The sequence below is a fragment of the Erinaceus europaeus genome, chromosome 6, assembly GCF_950295315.1.
Source record: "Erinaceus europaeus chromosome 6, mEriEur2.1, whole genome shotgun sequence".
Classification (NCBI taxonomy): Eukaryota; Metazoa; Chordata; class Mammalia; order Eulipotyphla; family Erinaceidae; genus Erinaceus; species Erinaceus europaeus.
Window position 1 is genome coordinate 57,528,662 of NC_080167.1, and position 23,274 is coordinate 57,551,935.

The 23,274-nt window shown below is 38.2% G+C and overlaps 1 long non-coding RNA gene across 1 annotated transcript in view; it reads right to left on the minus strand.

Annotated features, from left to right (window-relative positions):
- LOC132538942 (uncharacterized) overlaps positions 1 to 3,547 on the minus strand; it is a 122,316-nt gene extending 118,769 nt beyond the window's left edge. Inside the window, exon 1 of the long non-coding RNA XR_009550267.1 lies at positions 3,421 to 3,547. This is a non-coding gene — a long non-coding RNA (uncharacterized LOC132538942). The remainder of the gene's footprint in view (positions 1 to 3,420) is intronic.
- Positions 3,548 to 23,274: the final 19,727 nt, after the last annotated feature.

The following is a 23,274-nucleotide window of genomic DNA, read 5'->3' on the forward strand; positions in this document are numbered from 1 at the left end:
CTAAGCTAACTGGAGGATTCCATCTCTCGAGGAGTCACCTTCTGGCTGTTTCCCTTACACTTTCATCCCTATCTTTAGCACTTATGTAGAGGCTAGTTTAAAGGGGTGTTTGCTTTCTCTCTCCCTCTTTTTTCCCCTTCTATCCAGTGCCTAGAGGGCAATGATCATCCACTCACAAAAAAAAAATTGCCTTATACTTTTTCTCTTAAGACAGAACACACAATCTACTCTAATGACATATTGCTTGGATTTCATATAGCATAGACTGAGAAATGCCTGTGTTTTATGTATTCTCTTCCACAATCAAGATCCTTGCACCCTTTATTAGTATCTTTGTTATGTCAGTCCAGTATTGGCTCCACAGACTCTCCTCCACAGCTCAAATTGCTGGCTAAGTTGTAGAACAACGTCTTCTGCTTTTATGACAACTTTATGCTCTCTCAGTTCACAGGGGCACAGTCAGAGAACACAAGGTTCACACGAAACCCTGCTTATTTGCAGAACTACCTACAATATTGAGTCTTTATTTTTCTCACCTGTAAAATGAATGTAGCGATAATAGCTGGTAAAGCAGTATAAGAATTAAGAGACTCATTTAATTAACAACCAGGAAAACAAAAGGTAGCTACTATTTGTTTTCCCTTCCCTGCCTCTACCCTTCCAAAGTGAAAAATCTACAAACGGTGGTCACCCTCTCTCCAAAAGGACTGGAATATGGAAAATGGTATTCCTAGTTGGTTGCACATCACATTTGTAATTTTTCTCTGTGGGACTGTTTCAAATGGTGTTGGATAATTTTTCATCTACTTGTTCATTTGACAAACATTTGCTTTTCCTTTGAGTAATATGTAAATGGTGTAAATTATATCTTATAAAGTTAGAACATGGGTTTTTTTTTTATGACATTAAGTGCACTGAAAGCAGAATTTATAATTGAAGTGATGTCAGAATAAGTTTATGTCCTTCAAATTAGGAAGGAAGAAGGAAGAAAGAAGACTTGCTGGTAACAAGGTGCGATATTAGAAGGAACTGTTTTGAGTAACCTAATTTAGTCATGTGTTAAATATAAACCAGCACTGTAGCAATCAAAGCATGAAGACAAATTTTTATTAAGATGTTTATTTCATAATGCATTTATATGGTTGTCTACCTTAAGAACCATGTTTAAATGGTCATAGCATGCATTCAGCAAGATAAATTTCAGGTCTTGAACACCTTTAATGAACATATGGCAAACATCCTTAGCTAGTTAGTTTAATATTGTGTCCAGTTTGAACAATCATCTGTAAAGAGAAAACAGGATCTAAGGAACTTACCAAGGGGTGCTAAATCCTACAAGAGAAATAATAGGAAAAGCCAAAGGGATTTTATAGTTTAACCCAAGATAACAGAAGCCCAAAGAACACATAATAACTAGTTTTAAAATTTTAAAGCATCGAGGAAGACAATGAAGAGATTTTGATCATTATTAACAGGTGAAGAAGATAAAACTGACCTAACACAGATTTCTGATGAACCACTGGAAGATTTTTTAATGAGGAACTTAAAGACAAGGAGCTCTTAAAAAACTTTCATGTGACTTTTCCAGAAAGTTTCTGAGAAGAAAACCACCAGTCGCTCTTAGTTTCTCAACATTCATTCACATTTAAAGTAAGTGATTATTTATTTCATAGAGACAGAAAATTGAAAGGGAAAAGGAGATGGAGAGAGACAGAGACACCTGCAGCATTGCTTCACCATTTGTGAAGCTCTACTCCTGCAGGTGGGGACTGAGCGGTTGAACCCAGGTCCTTGTGCATTGTAATGTGTGTGTTCAATTTGTGCACCATGGCCCAGCCCCTGATAAATTTAGTTTTACATCACTTAGCAGGAAATAACACTTGTTGACTATGACATTTCTCTTAAATGTTTTTTCTTATGCTCAAGGAAGCAGCATAGGAAAAGATTAATATGAGGTCAGTTTCTGGATTTCTTCTTCTGGCTTTTTGTTTGCATAGAGAAATGCCACTGATTTTTGTGTATTACTTTTGTAGCCTGCCACCTTACTATATTGCATGGCAATTTCCAGGAGTTTCCTACAGGATTCTTTTGGATTTGCTACGTAAGCTATCATATCATCTGCAAATAGTGACAGTTTGACTTCCTCTCCTCTAATCAGTAATCCTTTCATCTTTTTCTCTTGTCTGACTGGTCTGGCTAGTACTTCCAAGACTATATTAAATAGTAATGAAGACAGTGGGCAGACCTGCCCTGTATCTGACCATAGAGGAGAAATTTTCAGTTTCTTTGAACATGATGCTGGCTATTGGATTGCTCTATGTAGATTCTATTAGTTTAAGGAATTTTCCATCTATCCCCATTCTTTTTGAGGTTTTGATCTTGAAGGGATGTTGGATCTGGTTGAAGGCTTTCTCTGCATTTATTGAGATAATCATGTGTTTTTAGACTTCTTTTCACTGATCTGATAAATCGCCATAGTACCAAAAATAATTAAAATATCTAGGTATAAACAAAAAAAAGGAGAAGTAAAAGACCTTTATACTGAAGCTATGAGACACTTCTCAAGAAAATAAAAGAAGACACAGAGAAATGGAAATACATCCCATCAGTAAGCATGGGATGTTTATCTAGAGAGCGAAAATACCCAGGATAGCCAAATTAATCCTGAGAGAAAAGACCTAGAATGGAGGCATTATGCTTTCTGAACTCAAAAGCAGAGCACTATTATCAAAATGGCCAGGTACTGGAGCCAAAACAAACACACAGAACAGTGGGATAGAATCGAAAGCCCCAAATCAGCCCCCACACCTATAGCCAACCAGCTTGTTTGTTTTACAAGGTAGCTCAAAACATCAAATGGAAAAAGGTGAGCCTAGTCATTCAAGAAACAGCATTGAAAGGTGCAGAAAATGAAACTAGACCATCAAATTTCATCATATACAAAAGTTACCTCTAAATGAAACAAAGATTTAGAAGCAAGGCTAGAAACCATCAAATACTTAGAGGAAAGCATAAAAAGAACTCTTGTCCGTATGTTATTGCAGTATTTTCACTGATTCAAATCCAACTGCAAGGAAAACAAAAGCAAAAATAGACCAATAAGACTAAATCAAAGGGAATCACCACCATAACAGAGACCCCCCCACCCGGGAGTGGGAGAAAATCCCTATGTGTCATACATCAGACAGAATACCAAAATACACAAAAAAAAACTCACAAGCTTAAAATAAAAAGACAAACAATCCCATAAAAATGGGGGCACAATCTGGGCAGTATCTTCTCTCAAGAAGAGGTCCAAAGGACCAACAGATACATGAAAAAATGCTCAGTCACTGATGACCAGGGAAATGCAAATAAAAACAATGAAGAGCTGGGTGGTGGCACACCTGGTTGAGTGCACGTGTTACAATGCACAAATACCTGGGTTCGAGGCCCTGGTCCCCATCTGCATGGGGAAAGCTTTGTGAGTGGTGAAGCAGTGCTGCAAGTGTCTCTCTTTCTCTCTTCCGATCTCCCCCAACCTTCTCAATTTCTGGATGCCTCTGTGAAATAAATAAAGATACTGAAAATGACAGATACCACTTTACACCTGTGAGGACACACACATTAGAAAAGCAAAAACACCAACTGTTGGAGAGGCTATGGATAGAAAGGGACTCTCCTACATTGCTGGTGGGAATGTAAATTGGCCCAACTCCTTTGGAAAAGTTTGGAGAGTCATCAGAACTCTACAGATGGACTTACCTTATGACCCAGCAATCCCTCTTCTAGGGACTTAGCCAGGAAAAACAAAAACACCTATCCAAAAATACCTATGCACAACAATGTTCAGTATAGTTTGTAATAGTCCAAACTTGGAAGCAAACCAGATGCCCTACAACAGCAAAAGAAAAAAACCCAAAAGAGTGGCTAAAGATGCTGTGTATACACAATGGAGTATACAACAACAACAGAGCTGTTAAAAAATATGAATTTGGGGGTCGGGTGGTAGCGCAGCGGGTTAAGCGCACATGGTGCGAAGTACAAGGACTTCTGTAAGGATCCAGGTTTGAGTCTCTGGCTACCCACCTAAAGGGGGGTTGCTTTGCAAGCTGTGAAACAGGTCTGCAGGTGTCTATCTTTCTTTCCCCCCTTTGTCTTCCCATCCTCTCTCCTTTTCTGTCCTATTCAACAACAACAACAGCAATAATAATAAGGGCAACAAAATGGGGGGAAATGGCCTCCAGGAGCAGTGGATTCATAGTGCAGACACTGAGCCCCAGTGAAAACCCCAGAGGCAAAACAACCAACCAAGCAAACAACAACAACAACAAAAAAAACATGAATTCGTCTCCTTTGCAATATTGTGGTCGGCACTTAAAGGCATTATGCTGAATGATATAAGCCAGAAAGAGAAAGAACAATACTGAATGATCTCACTTATGGGTGGAACAGATGAATGAAGGATAATAAGGGAGGACATAAGGTGCAACTTGGACTGGATGTGGCACAATGCGCCAAAGCACAGGACTCTGGGGAGAGAGAGAAAGGGGTATTTGAAGGGACATTGGGGTCCCTGTGTGTCTCCTAGAAAGCAACCAAGGGGAGATGATAGGCTATACCCATGTATCAAAAATTACACTGTACACCCCCAATAAGATTAAAATATGGTAGTTGTGCATCTAAGGTTCATGTGTGAGAACTTTCTGAAGTCATCTCCAATGAGATTATGACTCAGCCTAACACAAACAACAACACTGTAGTTTTCTATGTACGTCACAAAACTGAAGCACACAGTATGCCAGAGCTCTGACTGAGTAAATTAACCCTCATGAAATCAGATGCTAGACTTCCATTGTTGTTGTTGTTGTTTTTTTTCACAAAGGACATTTTCTGGGCAACTCTGGCATCGAATAAACCCTTAATAACAGTCCTTCTAAATTAGCACGAATTTATTCCTCGCCTGTGTTACTCTCCTGAGAGATGTACTAGTTTTAAATATCAGAAGCTCTTGCCACATAGAGAAAAAGAAAGAGAAAGCAAGCATAGAAAGAAAGCTCTTGGCTGCCTCTACTGGCCCTTCTAGGTCCCCAGGAATTGTCTTTCACACTTCTCTAGTGATCCCATTCCAGTTTATATACCAAGGATTACTTACAGACCAAGTTTCATATGTAAATTAAGGTTTAGCAGGGGTAAGGGTGAACTTTCCATCTGGCTTTAAATTTCTACAGTTAGATGTCATGAAAGACTGCCATAGACTGGGAGTATGGACCGACCAGTCAACGCCCATGTTCAGCGGGGAAGCAATTACAGAAGCCAGACCTTCTACCTTCTGCAACCCACAAGGACCCTGGGTCCATGCTCCCAGAGGGATAGAGAATGGGAAAGCTATCAGGGGAGGGGGTGGGATATGGAGATTGGGTGGTGGGAATTGTGTGGAGTTGTACCCCTCCTACCCTAAATTTGTTAATTTATCTTTTCTTAAATAAAAATAAATAAATAAATAAATAAATAAATAAATAAAATAAAAAGAAAGACTGCCATGCAGACTGCCCCCACTAAAGTTTATCCCCTTTATGACTTCCAAGTAGTTCAAAAGTTAATTCTTATTTTATTTAGTTTTCATCAGATACTAGAGAGCTCTTTCATGATGAGGTTATTGTGAACTGGGTCTCTTCAAATGAAAACGCAAACTATTCCAATGCAAACTTTTGTTACATAGAGTTTGAAACCATTCTCCTAATCATCACTTCCTCATTTTTTGACCTCACAGCGAGATCTGCAAACACCTCATTAAAAAAAAAAAAAGTTCATCCCACAATTTGGCAAAGCAGATGACAAATTAATTCCCCTAGTTAAGCCATGAAAATTAAAAATAAGTTCATAGCTTCCTGTTGTCAACATGACTAAATCTGTCAGCTTGCCCTTGCTTCTCTTCATTTCCTTTTTTTCCATTCAAATCCAAAGTGATGGTTATTAAAGAGAGAGCACAGGAAGCAACCGGAGAGCCTTGGAAAGCAGGGTTCCAGACAGAATAATTTCCTGTGTTATCTTTTCCAACTCTAACCTTGACCCTGATAATAAGTGTTCATTTGTCAAAACAAAATTATACTCTCAAAAAAATGTTATTTTGTTTTTTAATGAAAATGACTTGCATTTTTTATCTAGGGAAACAACTTCTGGAGTTAAATATCTCCCAAGATAATAAAGAGTTAAGATTAGGGCAGTTTTAAGTAATTGTGTATATGATCAAATGGATGAAAATCATCAGAGACTTTTATGATTCGAACACAATTTTCTACAGACAAGAGGATGGGGTAAATTTTTACTAATTAAGTAGGTGATTTATTATTCAAAGAAACGAAACCTGATAATAATGATTATTATTCATTTGTCATGCAAAACCTTTCAAGTTGCCAAGTGAAAAATCCCTCTCAGGCAGTCATGAGTGGCTCACTTCACTCTCTGCATGTTGTTCTTCCACTGGTGGATGCTGCAAGATGCTAATTCCCAACTGGGCTCATCTGGGCCCTTTTGGAATTTACAGGGATATAACTTACCCTCTGAATTGACTGAATTTGGGATCCAAGCATCTGATGTTCCTAAACAGACAAGAATATTTTCCATTTAAATCCCTCAACAGTACTTTCATCTGAAATCTTGGTATTCAAACAAATTAACTGACAGCTGTAAGAAATCACTTACATAATATTTTGGAAAGAGATTGATCCTTGCAAACAAAAGATCCTAAAGGAAATGCAGCAGTGAAAGGAGAAAACATTTCCTCATAATGTCTTTCGATTATTTCTTTTGTCTCTTTCTCCTGGAAGCATAGGCCCAAGGGAACTAGCCTCTCCTTTATCCTGACTAGTTCTACAGCTCAACAGACATCCAAAGGAAAGGAAGCTGTCATCCCTAATGCACTTTACAGAATAAACAATGTACTTCTTGCGACCACATTATGCAGTGCCACGATCTTCTCTGATTTGGTGCCTTTGAGGCTGGAAACCACAGAAATCAATGTCACTGAGCAGTGGGGGGTAAATGAAATAATTGTCCACCAGTTGTTTTATTAAAGATCAGGCAGCTGGAATAGTCTCCCAGCAAATGTATTTGCAACCCCTGGGGATTCCCAAGAAGGCTGTTACAAACTCTAGCTTAAAGGAATGCTATTAGAGGAAGAGTTTTCTTTCTTTTCTTTTCTTTTCTCCCCTTTTCTTTTCCTTTTCTTCCTTCCTTCCTTCCTTCCTTTTCTCCATTCATCTGTACTTACTTCTATCCCTCCCTTTCTTCCTTCCTTCTTTCCTTTCTTCCTTCTTTATCAGAGCACTGCTCAGCTCTGGCTTATGGTGGTGTGGGCCATTGAACCTGGGACTTCAGAGCCTCAGCATGAGTCTCCTTGCATAACCATTATGCTTTCTACCCCTGACTACTCCCCTTATTTATTTTTACCAGAGCATCAATAGTATGTTTTTTTGTCCTCTAAAATGCAAGCAACCTGGGGGGGAAAGCAAAAAACACACAAAAATTTCCATCCTCTTTTAATTGTGGCTATTTTCACCACCAGAACAGCAGTGCTACTAGTTCACAAAAGATGAATTTTGGGTTTGTGTAGTTTGAAGACTGCACACCAGAGGGCTGCTAGTAATTGGGATGTTAATGTTGTTTCTCTCTTATTTATTGTTGGAGGGGGGAAATATAGCCTGTCCTCCTTACAACTGAAATAAAATAATAATTTACTTGTTTCCCTCTAGGATAGAGATTGAAAAGCAAGACTTATGATGAATTAATAACAGTGACATCTTGTTGGAGTGAGGGAGTAGGGGAAAGGCAATTTTGTTTGTGGCTATTGTATGAGCTGCCCCCCCCCCCCCCCCCGCCCCAGCCCAGCAAAATCCCTTGAAATAACAAAACAACAGAGTAATTACCAAACAAGTACCTCTTGATGTGTCCCTGATGGTTTCAGATTTTCATAAAGGATTCCCCAATTGCCTTGCTAATAATTCCATTACATTGGCTCTAGCAAAAACAAACTTAATTGCCCAGTCAATGAAATCATAATTAAGCTTAAACTAAAAAATAAAGCCATTTTGGTGTGTGTGTGTGTGTGGGGGGGTCTGTCTTCACCCTTCACGTCTTTAACTGCAAGGTATTTAGTTGGTTTGCAAGTCAGACACCATGGTATATTTGTAAAGTGTATGGACTATGGATCATAACCAGACACTTTGATTCATTACCTAATTCTGTTACTGTGATTTCTAGTTGAAAAACGCTTTTAAAATTATTTATTTTGGAGATGGCAAAATAGTCTGCCTACAGAGTGTGCATGCTTTGGTATCTGCACAATCCAGGCTTGTGCCCAGTGGCCATCACACTGGAGGAAGCTTCAGTGCTGTGGTGTCTTTTCCTCTCTCATTATCTGTCTGTAGCTCAGGAAAATTAGCCTGAAGCAGTGAAGTTCCAATGATAACACAAAAAATTAGTTTTATTAGTTCTATTCTAAGACAGAGGTAGTGGGGTAGAAACAGAGTGGGAGACAGCAATATCCTTAAAGACCCTACAATTCAGTTTCCTCCTCTGTAAAGAGGAAGCAATAATGAGTGCCTCGTGGGAAATTCAGTTAATATTCCAGTATTTCAATGGGCTGGGTGGAGGTTCACCCACCACTATACACTTTACCATGCACTAAGACCTCAGTGGGTTCAAATTCCACTCCACATTCCTGCCCCTGCCTGGGGGGGAGGCATTCATGAACTGTGGAGCAGTACTGAGGGTGTCTCTCCTCTCTTTTACTCACCCCCCATTTCTCACCCTCAGTCAAAGAAAATTAAGAAAGGTCTCTAGAAGCCTTGGAGTCAGTGTGCCCTGATAGTGAATAAATAAATAAGATTTAAAAATCAAATGATAGGATATATTTTAAAACCATTTATTTAAACAAATGGGTAAAACTCAAAGCAGAGCATTTGCCTCCCTTATCCCTAACCCCAGAGGAAATCTCCTCAGGTTCAGACTGACCTTATTGTGTGAGATGGGTTTGGCAGGTTCAGGACAAATTTAAACCAGTGTATATTCTATAGAGTTAATTTAATCATATATTAAGGGATATTTCTAGAGAGCCTTCAGTTCATCTGATGTTTTGAGATTGCTTAACCCCAAATTTTATTTTCTGATGTCATACTGTCTTAACCCTTAGTTACGGTGGCAGTCATTATCCTAGAGTTTACAGAGTTCCCATAACTGGAACTTAGAGGCAGGTATGTATTGGGTTGTTAAAAAAAAGTCATGACATATTTTTGCTTATAAAAATCATGACTTTTCTGTAACCCAACAAATATGGTAGAGATTTCTTCAGTTTCTTCTTGAAAGTAGGAAAGTATGCAATAGAAGAAAGAACAAAACTTTAGATTAAAAAATAAAACTGGGCTCTGGTTTGTCCCTTGTTGGAAGTATGGCACGTCTCTTGGTTTATTTACTTGTGAAAACAAGAGAATTGGATTAGTCTGTGACTAGAGCTCCCGATTCTGAGTTTTCCTTCTTTTTAAAAGGAAGTTTTATGTTCTCATTTTCAATGTTTAGATAGCCTAAGGGAGAATGTGCATTCCTGCAAGATAACATTGTGAGGTCTTGGAAACAAGTTTTATTGTTAAATTGTTTTTTTTTTCTTGTTGGCAGGAATTTTATCACCTTGGTACAGTGACACTGGTGTCTTGTGCTTATGAAGTTCTGACTGGTACTATATATGTCACTGGTAGTTAAAGCGAGAGAAAACAATTTAAAGACTACTAAAATCAAAATGGATTTAGACCAAAATGTGTCTAGACATGGAGTCCAATGGAGAAAGAGAAATAATAAAAACAATCTTTAGTAGTAGAGAAGTTGAACTCTTGTAAAGAGTTAGCTAGAATTCCATGATTATGTAATTATGATAACATAATAAAAATAGAGTAAGTTATACTTATTTTGAGTCAGAGTTCAGAATGCAATGCTAACTATAATAAAGAAGGATGCTGTGAAGTAAAGGCAGGTTAAAAATGTGCAGGAAACACCCTATCATTCAGGGCCCTAGTCAAGAAATCCTAGTATTCCTACACAGATATGATGGGCCTAGACCTCTAACAGATCCTTCTCTCTACCATCACTGGTTTTCTCCATCAGAAACAACATCATAAGCCCTCTTGTGGGCCTCTACAGGACCTTACCCTCAATGTAGAACAACAATGGTAGGGTCTGCCCCCCTCTCTGAAGGGAGGCTGGGTCAACATACTCTGCCACTTGAGGAAGATGGGTCCTGAAATGAGTGCAGCCTAGAATGGTCCTAGCTATACCATGGAATAGTATAGTTCTGGGGATGAAGAGTTTACACAGGCTTCTGTGCTGAATATGAATAGAAAGGGGCCCCAGAACAGATCAATGGGGTTTACAGTTGAGATTTATATGCTTTTCCCATATTTGGGAGCTATTCTCTTCCCTGATTCAGCTTCCTAGTCCTATTTCCATCTCTCCAGACAATACTTTTATCCCCCCTGACATGTTAGCTGTTGGGTTCAGTCAAAAATTAGTAAAGTCATGGGCCCCTTGGAATATACCGAAAGTAGACTTCCTAGTTCCTTCCAACATGAAGGCCCCAAATTTCATCTGCTATACTTTTACTTTTAGGTTCCAAATTATTAAAAAAAAATACTTGTTCTGCTTTATATCTTAATGCTTTTCAGCCACCAAGTTGCAGTTGCTACTATGATGCCAGCCTGACTTCCCTGGATAGACAACCTCACCAATGTGTCCTGGAATCCCACCTCTCCAAAGCCCTACCCCACTGGGGAAAGATAGAAACAGGCTGGGAATATGGATCCACCTGTCAATGCCCATGTTCAGTGAAGAAGCAATTACAGAAGCCAGACCTTCCACCTTCTGCACCCCATAATGATCCTGGGTCCATACTCCCAGAGGGATAAAGAACAGGGAAGCTTCCAATGAAAAAGGTAGGATACAGAACTCTGGTGGTAGGAATTGTACCCCTCTTATCCTACAATCTTGTAAATCATTATTAAATCAATAAAAAGATGTTCAGGTGAGATTACAAAATGGAAGGAAGATTCAGTGTTTTCAAAAGGGAGAAACTGAAAAAGTTCTAATAATATATTAAGATAATCAATTCCAAGGGATAACTTATTCAAGTTGATATAAGGTTTCATCATGTCAAAAATATGAATATAGTCTGGGAGTTGTAAAGCAAAAAGAATCCATTCATTAGTCATCAAGCAAGACCCTACAGCTCAGGGTAAGTTCTCAAGGTTTGATTTCTCTAGTCTGAGTTCAAAGATATCACTCACAGAGGGTAAAGAGAAGATAAAAATACTGACAAGGAGATAAGGATACAATTAAATATGCAAAACAACTATTAAGAAAATAATAAATTCAATTCTGATCTACTTTATGAAATCCTCTTAGACATGTTCACTAAAACACAACAAAACAGAGAGAAGATCTAGTGAAGGAAAACAATACTCAAAACTGCACTTCTACATTTTAGAGCCAAACTTTGAAGAAGAGTGTTCATAGATATGGACTGCAACAATAAAGGCAGGCTTTCTTTATTATTATTATTATTATTATTATTGTCTTAATTTGATAGAAACAGCCAGATACTGAGTGGGAAGGTGAAGACAGAGAGGAAGAGAGACAGACACCTAAAGATCTGTTTCAGCCTCATGAAGCATGCCCCCTGCAGATGGGGACTGGGGCCTTGAACCTGGGTCCTTGTGCATTCAGCCAGGTGTGCCACTACCCAGACCCAATACAGACGTTCATTAGTAAACATGTATTTGGCATAAATTATTGTAGTTAGTGGATCAAAAAGGTGTTCACATATATGTAATGGAAAGAATACAGATTTAGAACCTGAAATTCTACAGTATATGTCTTAACAGATTATATGATTTGGAGTGGAAAGCGGCTTTATTCATGTTTACCAGAAAATAGTTATTGATTCCTTGCTATGTAGGAGACACTACTGGAAACAGTCCAATTTATTTATCTGTACAAGTGAGTAGAGTGAGCTAAATGATTCCTAAATATCTTCCAACTCTGAAGTATTTGTCTAAGTGCTAAATGATATTTTCTTATTTTCAATATCACTGACAGAATAGCAACAAAGTATGATGAATTTAATACCAGTATCTCTAACAGTAGGCCCTACCTGTGCACAGAGAACAGAAAAAAAATTATACAGAATGCAAATATTCAGATGATTTCATTTTACAATAGAACATGATCTTGAAAGGTCATCTGAAGAAGTTATCATGAAAGTATAGGATACAGACATTAAAAATTCTTTAAATCACTTCTATGTGATTTTGAGATGATCAACAATTATAATTTGTGATGATACCAAATGTGCTATGTATACTTAAAACATCAACATATAATTAGCATACCTTAATATGGAAACATTTCATTATTTTAAATAAATGCTTTCAGAAAATACTGAATCAACTTGTAAATTAGTTTCTTTAGCATCAGTGCCATGAAAATATTCTGAAGGCCTTTGCTGGTAGAGTTAGAATGAGTCAACACACAGCATGGTGGAATGGACACAAATTGGATGTCCAGAGACCTGGGTTCTGTGTATATGTGATGGCTGCCTCATCCTTTAACTTTTCTTTTTTATTTATTTATTTATTTATTTATTCCCTTTTTGTTGCCCTTGTTGTTTTATTGTTGTAGTTATTATTGTTGTTTGTCTTCATTGTTGCATAGGACAGAGAGAAATGGAGAGAGGACGGGAAGACGGGGGTGGGGAGGGGAGAAAGAGTCGCTTGTGAAGCAATTCCCCTGCAGGTGGAGAGCCGGGGGCTTGAACCAGGATCCTTACACCAGTCCTTGCACTTTGCGCCACATACACTTAACCTGCCACGCTACGACCCAACTCCCCATCCTTTAACTTTTCAATGACCTGTTCTTCCGACTGACAAAAAAGGTCATTTGATTAAATGGGTCCAGGATAATTTTAATTTATTTCTAAAATGGAAATATTAACAAGACCATAGGATAAGAGGGGCATAATTCCATACAATTCCCACCACCAGAACTCTGTATTCCATCCCCTCCCCTGATAGCTTTCCTATTCTTTATCCCTCTGGGTGTAAGGACCCAGGATCATTATGGGGTGTAGAAGGTGGAAAGTCTGGCTTCTGTAATTGTTTCCCTGCTGAACACAAGCACTGATAGGTCAATCTATACTCCCAACTTGTCTCTCTCTTTCCATATGGCACAGGTTGAGCCAGAATTTTAAGGGTAGCAACTTCAAAATCCTACCCAAATACTCAATTCAGTTTATTGATGGTCATCCTTTCCAATTAGCTCTGGAAGTGATTTAATGTTATCTGGTGACCTGTGACCTAAATGATAAGTTATCTGCCTTCACTAGCTCCAAATTCATGGTATATTTAGGCTATGACGTGGTGACACACACTCCCATCTGCAAACAGAAAGAATGGGACATGCACAATTACTGGTCTATGGCAATGGTGGAGTACTATCCCAGGACTATAAAATGGCTTGTGCCTTAGTGGTAGGGGGAGATCCTGGGGATGTTGAATCTTATTTTCTCAAAGAAACTTCCTCATCTATGGTTCTGTATGATTCTGGCCTGCCTTCTGAGATCTTCCTGGGTCTTTAGTCACCAAGGTCACCTGGAGATAAGGATTTGGAAACATGCCAAACAGAAGTTCTATGCCTTTTTGCTGGAAAAAAAAAATCAAAGTCAATTTATACTGGAGACTTCTTGCTTTTTAATAACATAGTTTTCTAAAAATTTACTAGACTTTTAAACCTGTTTTTGAGAAACATTCCCAAATTTCTTCCTAAACATAGCATTCCTCATTCTTTATGTCCCAATCCCATACTTCTCTCACAACCAAGTTATTGCTACTTACTTGAAGGTCATGTGAAATAACAGGTGGAAAGGTCACCTGATTTGCTGAAGTTAAACTGTGAAGTCCTATTGACTTTTGTCACTCACTGTGACTCTTACTAATGTGTGGCTCTTCCATTTGCAATAGAACACTTACAGTTTTGCTACAATTTGTAGTCATATAAATCACTAATTAATATGAGGGGGGAAATTGACTGAATATCTCAAACTTTTTAAAGCACAGACTGAGTCTTTTTAACACATCGGCTGAGTCTTTGATATGTTGACACTTTTGAAAGCTTAGTCCATGGAGAACAAAAGCAACTGGTGGCATAGCTATATGCAAACAATGTCAAAAGACCTGAAATATGATGAGGGTGTGGATGATACATCAAATCCTAACAAAGGGATTCTTCAAAGTTAACCCAATTGCCAAACAATATGAGAATTGCAATAACTATCTATTGTCTTCTTAAACCCAGATAGCTTTCTAAGACATTCTATGCCATCTTCTCAGGTGTTAGCACTTGAAATAAATGAATTTCCCTTTCATCAACCCTTGCCTCTTCATTAATGGTCTTCATGGGGGCAAGCAGAGACCACTGACATTCAGGAAAGGACTGAGTTTACTTTTCCTCACAGTTGCCTAAATTGATATGATCCTCATATAAACAATGATTATTTGGGGGACAGATCTCCCAATTTCAATTTCAGCTCATCTATATCTTTACAAGAAATTTCCAGGATACTCAGTCTACAGTGAAGTAGCAAGTAATTGCAAGTCATAATGCTCCAAAATAATGCAGAAAGTTCTGTTTGTACCCACAGACTGGTCTACCAGGCCAGTGTGCTGCTGGGATTGAACTAGACTTTCAACTGGCCCCCTGAGCCCTGCTCCTTAACGTTTTCCTCATTGGTGTTCTCTGAGCTTTCTGAACAGAGTCAAGAGCTCAGGGGACTCTCGGTACACTTTCAGTTCGATCAGCAGCTGCAACAGAGAATTCCCTAAAGACTCAGCTGAAGTTCTTTACAAGCTCTGCTGAATTGTCTGTCAGGGTGAGTTTTGTCATCATCTTACAGTTTGATCAATGCATGTAGTATGTGTCTGCTTCTAGTCTGGAAATAAGTTCTTTAAATAGGTCTTGCCATTGGAATGCCACCATTTGTTTTCCAGAGAAGTTTCTTGCAACCAAAAAATTCTAATTTCATTACTGAAAAATAGACACATTTTCTCAAATCAACAGTGGTAAAAAAACACATTTTCTCAGATAATATGATTTGTTCTCAATATATTGATAGAATTCCAAGATATGGACATTGAACTTTGGTGGCTAATTCCAGACAAAAGTACCTGTATGGATATAGATACTTGTTTTAGATGGCCTAACATTAAACTCTCTGCTTTAATGATTCTATAGTTTTGAAGTATTTGTATTTATAAACATTATGATCTAGTCTATATCCCATGAAAACATTATGATCTAGTCTATAGCTCATGAAAAGGATACCAGAGTATATATTACCCTACTCTTTCATTGCTTATAGTGGAATTTATTTTTTATTATTGATTTACAAAACTATTCCATTTTATTAGATAGGACAGAAAGAAACTGAGAGAAAAGGGGGAGATATAGAGGGAGAAAGAGAGTTACCTGCAGACCTGCTTCAGTGCTTGCAAAGCTTCCCCCTGCAGGTATAGGGAGCCAGGGGCTTGAACCCAGATCCTTGTACGGGTCCTCACACTTAATACTATATGCACTTAACTGCATGCCACTGCCAGGCCCCATAAGATAATTATCTGAAACACATAAATCTATCTCTATATTTATCTCTAAATATACATTAGTAGTTAACTAATTTAGATATAGACATTTGAAACCAGAGGAGAAACCTCAGCTACATGGCTGGGTCTCAGAGCACCAAGAGAGACTGATATGTTTGCTTCCAGAATTCCAGCCTTCTGCTCCCCCTGATCATGTTTGACTGTATTAAAATCTTCTTCAGTCCTTTAATATCTGAATGGGAATCTAAGGGCCACTTTTGATAGATGACTTAGCAAAAAAGGATAAGCTGAGGAAAATGACACATGAAAAGATTCTCTACACCATTCGTTTTCAGGGAAACGTAAATTGAAACTATCAAGAGATCAAAAAAACTATAAAGAGTTACCATGGTATAGCTACAGCAATGTCTAAAATTTAAAAAAAAAAAAAAAAAAAAAAAAAACCACTTGCAAGGGGGTCACTTCACAAGCAGTGAAGCAGGTCTGCAGGTGTCGTTTTTCTCTCCCTCTCTGACTCCCCTCCTCTCTCAATTTCTCTTTGTCCTATCCAATTCTTCTTCTAGTGTTTGCCCTTCTTCCGTAGCCAGTCAACAGCGTCAGGTTGAGCCTGATGTAAAGTTTTGAGACCTCCTTTGAATCTGGAGAGGTGGCAGTCGTTGACTATGTGGGTCATAGTCTGTCTGTAGCCGCAGGGGCAGTTCGGATCGTCTCTGGCTCCCCGAAATGGCCACCAGAAGCAGTGGGTTCATAGTGCCAGCATGGAGCCCCAGTGATAACCCTGAAGGCAAAACTGAATTAATTTAAATTTAAAAATAAACCTGACCAAATTAAGTGTTGATGAAGTTGCAGAGGCGCAGAAACTTAAACTTATCTGGTGGGAATGTAAGATGTATAGCCATTTTAATAAACAATTGGGAAATTCTTAAAAAGTAAAACATGTAACTATGTAATTATACAGCCATTTTGATTTCAGGTTTTCACCCAAGAGAATGACAAGATTGTATATGCCTGAATACATGACTACTCCTAGCAGCTTTGTTTGCTATAACCAAAATTGGAAGAGATCAAATGTCCATCAATAGTGAATGAATAAGCAAATTCCAGTATATTATATAATAAAAAGAAGAAAACCATTGGCATCCAAAACAATATGGACACATTTCAAAATAGTTATGTTCAGTGAAAGAAGCCAGACTTCTCAATTTGCTTAAAAAGTATGTAGTACATGGTTCCACTTATATAATATTCTGGAAAATGCAAACTGATCTCAAAGATGGGAAGCAGACTATTAGTTGCCTGGGGACAGATATAAGAATAAAATGCAGGGATTACAAAAAAAGCAAGAAGGAATTTTCAGGACTACTAAGAAGCTGGCTATTTTGACTGTAGCTATGCTTTTATGGGCTCTACATACACCAAAACATTGTAAGTTATGCACTTTTGCAGTCTATTTCAGGGACTTCTAGCTCAGCAATGCCTTATCAAAGGACATTTCTAATTTATTTTTTCATGCTTATGTTTGATGCTTAAATTATATTTAAGAAAGCAGAATAGTGAAAGAAATAATACAAAAAGAGTATCAAAAGGCGGAATTGAATCACTTGAGTCACAAAACAGAAAATGACTCACAATCAGTACAAGTCATGGATTTTCTTTCTTTTTTTTTTTTTTGCATCTTTTTACTATAACCCACATTATGGAAATAATTAAACAGGACTAGTGGCATTTAATTTAAAGAGAAAATAAGTCCCAACATCAGCAAAGGCAAGAAAAAAAACTACTGTAATGTTAAATAATGCTGAAATGAGTCACTGTTTGTGGAAAGAATCCCCCAACTTCTCAGAATATTCAAGCCCTGAGTCCTTGTAGCTGGAAGCACCTGACACACTTAGTCTCAGAAAGACCAGGAGGCAGTGGAGAAGGCTAAGGATTGAACTGGAATTCAGTGCATCTCTCCACCCCCAATAACTCCCAGGACAGGTTTCCTTGATGAATCACAAATTCTGGATACAAGTCAGTTGGTTAAGGAAGTGTTCTAAAGGGAACCTTAATTATACACAGAGATGGATGTCTTCTCCCGCTCCTGTGTCCTATCACCTCTTTCTCCATCAGGAATAGTGAATTATTTGCCTAAGAATGAATAAAGATGCCAAGAATGGAAATAGTATTCTCTGGGAAATCTTGGTGCTTAGCATCAGGTGGGTCAATCCTTAAACTCCAAAGAGGTTAGTCTGGAGGGACTAGCAGAAATGTTAAGTTCCTTGAAGAAGAAGACTAGCAAGGCTTTGAGAATCAGGACTCTGACCAATCTGATTCTAAGAGAAAACTGTAAATAATATAAGGACCAAGCCAAAAGTACAGTCTACAGAAACAAACTATGTGCAGAAAAGTGTGTGTGTGTGTGTGTGTGTGTGTTAGACTTGAAGGGAAGATGCAATTCTTTTTCTTTATTTTTTATAGAGATAGAGAGGCAGAGAGAATGAAAGAGATCAGAGCACCAGGGTTTTCTTTAATACAGTGGAGGCCAGGCTTAAACCTGGGTCACAAATATGGCAAAGAAGCACACTACCCAAGTGATTTATTTTGCCCTCGGGGAAGATGCATTTCTCTGTACAGTTTTCTCTGGAAGGAAGTTTCATGGGATATGACTCTACACCCCCAGTGAGGAAATGCAAAATCATGCTTTTGGATTTTAAGGAGGGTTCTAAGAGATGGCTCTTCTATACTCCCATAGGAGAAATTTAAGAAGTCAATAATTACTTCATAAGAATATTTGTAGAACCCAGATTTGGCCAGGAGAGCATAAGCTAATTCTTTTCTTTTAAATGGGAATGGATCGGATATGTTTATGCTGGGGTCTTAATTATTGTTATTATTTACTGGATAGAGATAGCTAGAAAATAAGAGGAAGAGGAGACAGAGATGAAGAGAGACAGAGAAAGACTTTCAACACTGCTTTATCATTTGTGAAGTTTCCCCCTGCAAATGGGGACTGAGGGCTTGAACCCAGGTCCTTGCACATTGTAACATGAGCGCTCAATCAGGTGCACCACCACCCGGCCCCTAGGCTGGGGTTTTACATCTCAACATGCAGTTTTTAATTTTGCTTATATGGCGATAAAGAGAAAACAGTTTTAAAAGGTCTGCCAGTCTTAAAATTATAAAATATTTACTTTTCTGGACTCTACGCACAATTTCAACATAATAACTATATCAAAGACAAGATCCATAAGTTAAAAAAATAAACAATGTGATTGGTAGTAAAAGTGCCAGCCTAGGTAAAATAAACTCACTCTAAGGCAGATGGTAAGCTGATACTTGGGCACGAGATAGGGACTAAAATTGCCACCATAGCCCTGAAGCTAACAACATTCCGGACAAATTTGGAGAAATTCAGTAGCTTCATTATGCCATAATGTTTCATATTCTTAATTAGCACCCTTTCCATTTCCCAAAGAAGATAAACAAAGTTGTTTCTGCTCAGAAAATGGTCTCAGTTTAGTATTCATTCGCATACAGGCAAAAATTTATTAGTGTGTGAGCTGTTCTGGCAAAAGCTTAAGTTTATCAATTTGTTTCTTACTTGCTTTAATAGGTTCCTTATTGATCTTTTTAATTTAAAAAATGGATGTTAATTTTTAAAATGCATTTTACACTATTACTCAGAACAGTAAGTTTTATGTTTTAAAAGTTTAACCAACACACTAATTATTTAGAGTTCGTTCTAGAAAATAAAGATGTGCTGAGATTTAAATAAAATTAACCTTTGTTAATGGGCTATTACCCAAACTCAATGGCTGTTCTGTTCCAAAGCTCACACTGACTTCCAATGGAATTTTCTCATTTGTACCAGATTCCTGAATCCTTCTAGCCATCCTTATGATTCATACAGATATAAAGCAGATGGAAACAATTTGCTGGAAAGAAAGCTGGATGGGATTCATTTATACACTTAGGATCTCATTCTCAAAATAACTGTGCCTTTTGGATACTTTTACATATTTTATATATACATTTATACATTAAATGGGGGGGGATCGGCTATGCAGAAAAGATTTTAAACTTAAATGTTTAGATGATGTAGAAAGCAGAATGCCCTGCCCCCAGTGGAAAGATGTCTATATCCTAATCGCTGGAACCTGTAAGCAAATTATACAACATAGTGAATGAGAATTAAGGTTGAAGATGGTATTAAGATTGTTAATCGGAGGCCGGGCGGTGGCACAAGGGGTGTTCGAAGCGCAACGACCAGTGCAAGGATTTGGTTGGAGCCTCTGACTCCCCACCTGCAGGGGGTGGCTTCACATACAGTGAAGCAGGTCTGCAGGTCTTTTTTTTTTTCCCTCTCTGTCTTCCCTTCCTCTCTCAAGTTCTCTCTGTCCTATGCAATAACAACAACAGCAGTAACAACACCAACAACAATGGGGGAGGGGAATGGCCGCCAGGAACAGTGAATTTGTATTCAGTCACCAAGACCCAGTGATAACCCTGGAGGACAAAAAAATGGAATAAACTTGTACAACTATATTCTAAGATCTAAATTCTAATCACTTTGAGTCCTAGAATATGGACATGCTCCAAACGTAGGCTTTAAAAAGTGGAAATAAATCTGTTACTAGTGGGACACACTTTATAATTGCTATTCTCTTTTAAATTTTAAACACGTCTCTGTATTTGATAAAATAGCTGCATTGTTCATGACTGCGATTTGGAAAAAATACTTTAAAAATAGTCAAATGGAGTCGGGCAGTAGTGCAGCGAGTTAAGCGCAGGTGGCACAAAGTGCAAGGACCGGCTTAAGGATCATGGTTCGAGCCCTTGGCTCCCCACCTACAGGGAGGTCATTTCACAAGCTTTGAAGCAGGTCTGCATGTGTCTATCTTTCTCTCCCCTTCTCTATCTTCCCCTCCTCTCTCCATTTCTCTCTGTCCTATCCAACAATGACATCAGTAACAACAACAATAACTATAACAATAAAACAACAAGAGCAACAAAAGGGAATAAATAAATATTTTTTAAAATAGTCAAACAGTATAACAATTGATGTGAGAGGATTGTACTGTTAATTCTGATAACGAAAATTCTAAGTACTACTTTTCCTGAATTTATACACTAGTATTATATTTCTCTTTAAGTATACACAGAAGCTCACTTCATAGTCACATTTCATCAATAACTCTTAATAAAATTTTAAAAAATAAATGTTCTTCCTCCAGACAAAAGATTTATATAGTAAGAAGCAACTGAGGGAACCCACCATCTATTGATGTAATTAATACCTAAGAGAAACTCTTAAGAAGTCAAAGAACTTGGAGGCTAAGTGCACACATTATTACCATAAGCAAGGACTGGGGTTCAGGCCTTTATTCCCTAACTGTAAGGGGGATGCTTCACAAGTGAGGAAGCAGGTCTGCACGTATCTATCTTTCTCTCTCTCCCTCTCTCCTCTCTCCTCCCTCCTCTCCCCTCTCTCAATTTTTCTCTGCCCTATCCAATAAAATGGAAAAATTGGCTGCCAGGAGCAGTGGATTCTTGCCAGCACCAAGATCCAGTGATAACCCTGGAGGCAGAAAAGCAAAAAAATAATTTTTAATGGATAAAACTTACTTCCAGAAGTATATGTGTAGTGCAGGCACTAAGCACTGAGTCCTAGTGATAACCCTGCTGGCAGTTAAAAGAAAAAAATCAAAGAACTTAAAGGAAGGATTGTGTTAAATGAAATTAAGCCAGAATAAGACTACCAGATGAATTCACTCACAGGTGCAACCTGAGAAACAGAGAAAAAAGGGAAAACACAGGGAGAAATTGTGTCTATTGAAGCACAGCCAAAGCTTTTAAAGGAGGGACGGGATGTGGTGAGGGGATGGAGGAGACGCTGTGATCATGGAGGAAGATTTAAGTTTCCACAGGAATGGTGGGCAGATACCTATCACAGGGAGATAAGAACTTGTACTTGTGTGGCTACAACCATCTTACAAATCATTACTTCTGCTATATAATAAAGTGACTTGGAAAAATAAATCAATAAATAAATACTTGCAAAGCACTAGATAGAAAATCTCCCTGTATGGTCAGATTATTAATACAAATTAAAAACAAAATCTTTGTTGGTTATTACGCCAGGCCCCCTGCATTGCTGTGGTCTATTTACATAATCATTGTTTTGTCTGAGACCTGCCTTGCCTGCAGGGCATTGCTTTAATCCCCACTGGTTAGATGGAATTTGAGCTCTTTTCCTTCTCTCCACCCAGTCTCCTACCCACTTCCTTTTCCGGCCTGACACTTTCACCTCAGAAGATATAAAGGCAGATTCTTTTCTGATCAATAAACACATTGCATAGTGTTCCCACTCAGCCACAAGTTCCTGGTCCTCTCTCTCCCGCCCGAGAAGCTAGCCCAGCAAATCTTTTTACAAGATATCGAAGTTATGTGAAATGTTAACATATAATAAATAAGATGTGATTCAGGGCCTGAGATAGCATGCAGCTCAGGTTTGAATCCCAACACCACATGGGAGTGCCACAGTACCAAGGGAAGCTCTGGTATCTGCTACCTTTTCTCGAGCATCTCTCTATTTGGATGAAAAAGGTCAACCTAGAGTGGTAAAGCTCTTCATGTGTAAGGCTCTATCTCTGCAGAAACAAACCACAACAAAATAATACGATGTAAATCAGTCATAAGCTTATTTAAAAAATCATTTCTAAAGAATCGAGACAACCAAGTTTGCTTCATTTATCATTTATATTCAGTTTTATAAAGCTTTAAATTCTTCGTCCTTGTCACCCAGATGTTATAAGTAATAGAAGCAAAAATGTTTATGCCTTTTCTGGCATTCTTCTGATGGCTTTTCAAGGAACCTCTATGTTTTTCCTCAGTAAAAACAATTCAGCAAAGCCATCGCTTGTGCTTTGTTCCCAGTAACATTCATCAGAGCAAGGAACCACATGTTCCTTGCAAGATTTTTACCAAGAATTTTGAGGGAAAAGGTCCTGCCTATCACAAATAAATCAAGGAAGGTCCACAGAGTCAGTTCACTTGAATAATGTGTTGTGCTGTTTTACCTTGTGCCCAGCCCAGGATCCTGTCTGACCCCCATCACATTTTAGGGAGCTTTTGGGTTATGGTAGTTTTCATTGTGTCTCTATCTAAAAAAAAAAAAAAAGAAGAAGAAAAAGATGTCAAAGTTGAAAAGGAACACATAACTGTGGTGTGCGATGTGGTGATCTGAATGCTTCAAATATGGGTTTGAAAATACTGCTGATCCCACACCTATGGACATCTAATTTTTGATAAGGGGGCCCAAAGTATTAAATGGAGGAAGGAGGCTCTCTTCAATAAATGGTGCTGGGAAACCTGGGTTGAATCATGCAGAAGAATGAAACTTAAATACTTTATCTCATCAGAAACAAAAATCAACTCCAAATGGATCAAGGACATGGATATTAGACCAGAAACTATCAAATACTTAGGGGAAAACATTGGTGGAACACTTTCCCACCTAAACCTCAAGGACATTTTTGATGAAACAAACCCAATTGCAAGGAAGACTAAAACAGAAACAAACCAATGGGACTACATCAAATTGAAAAACTTCTGCACA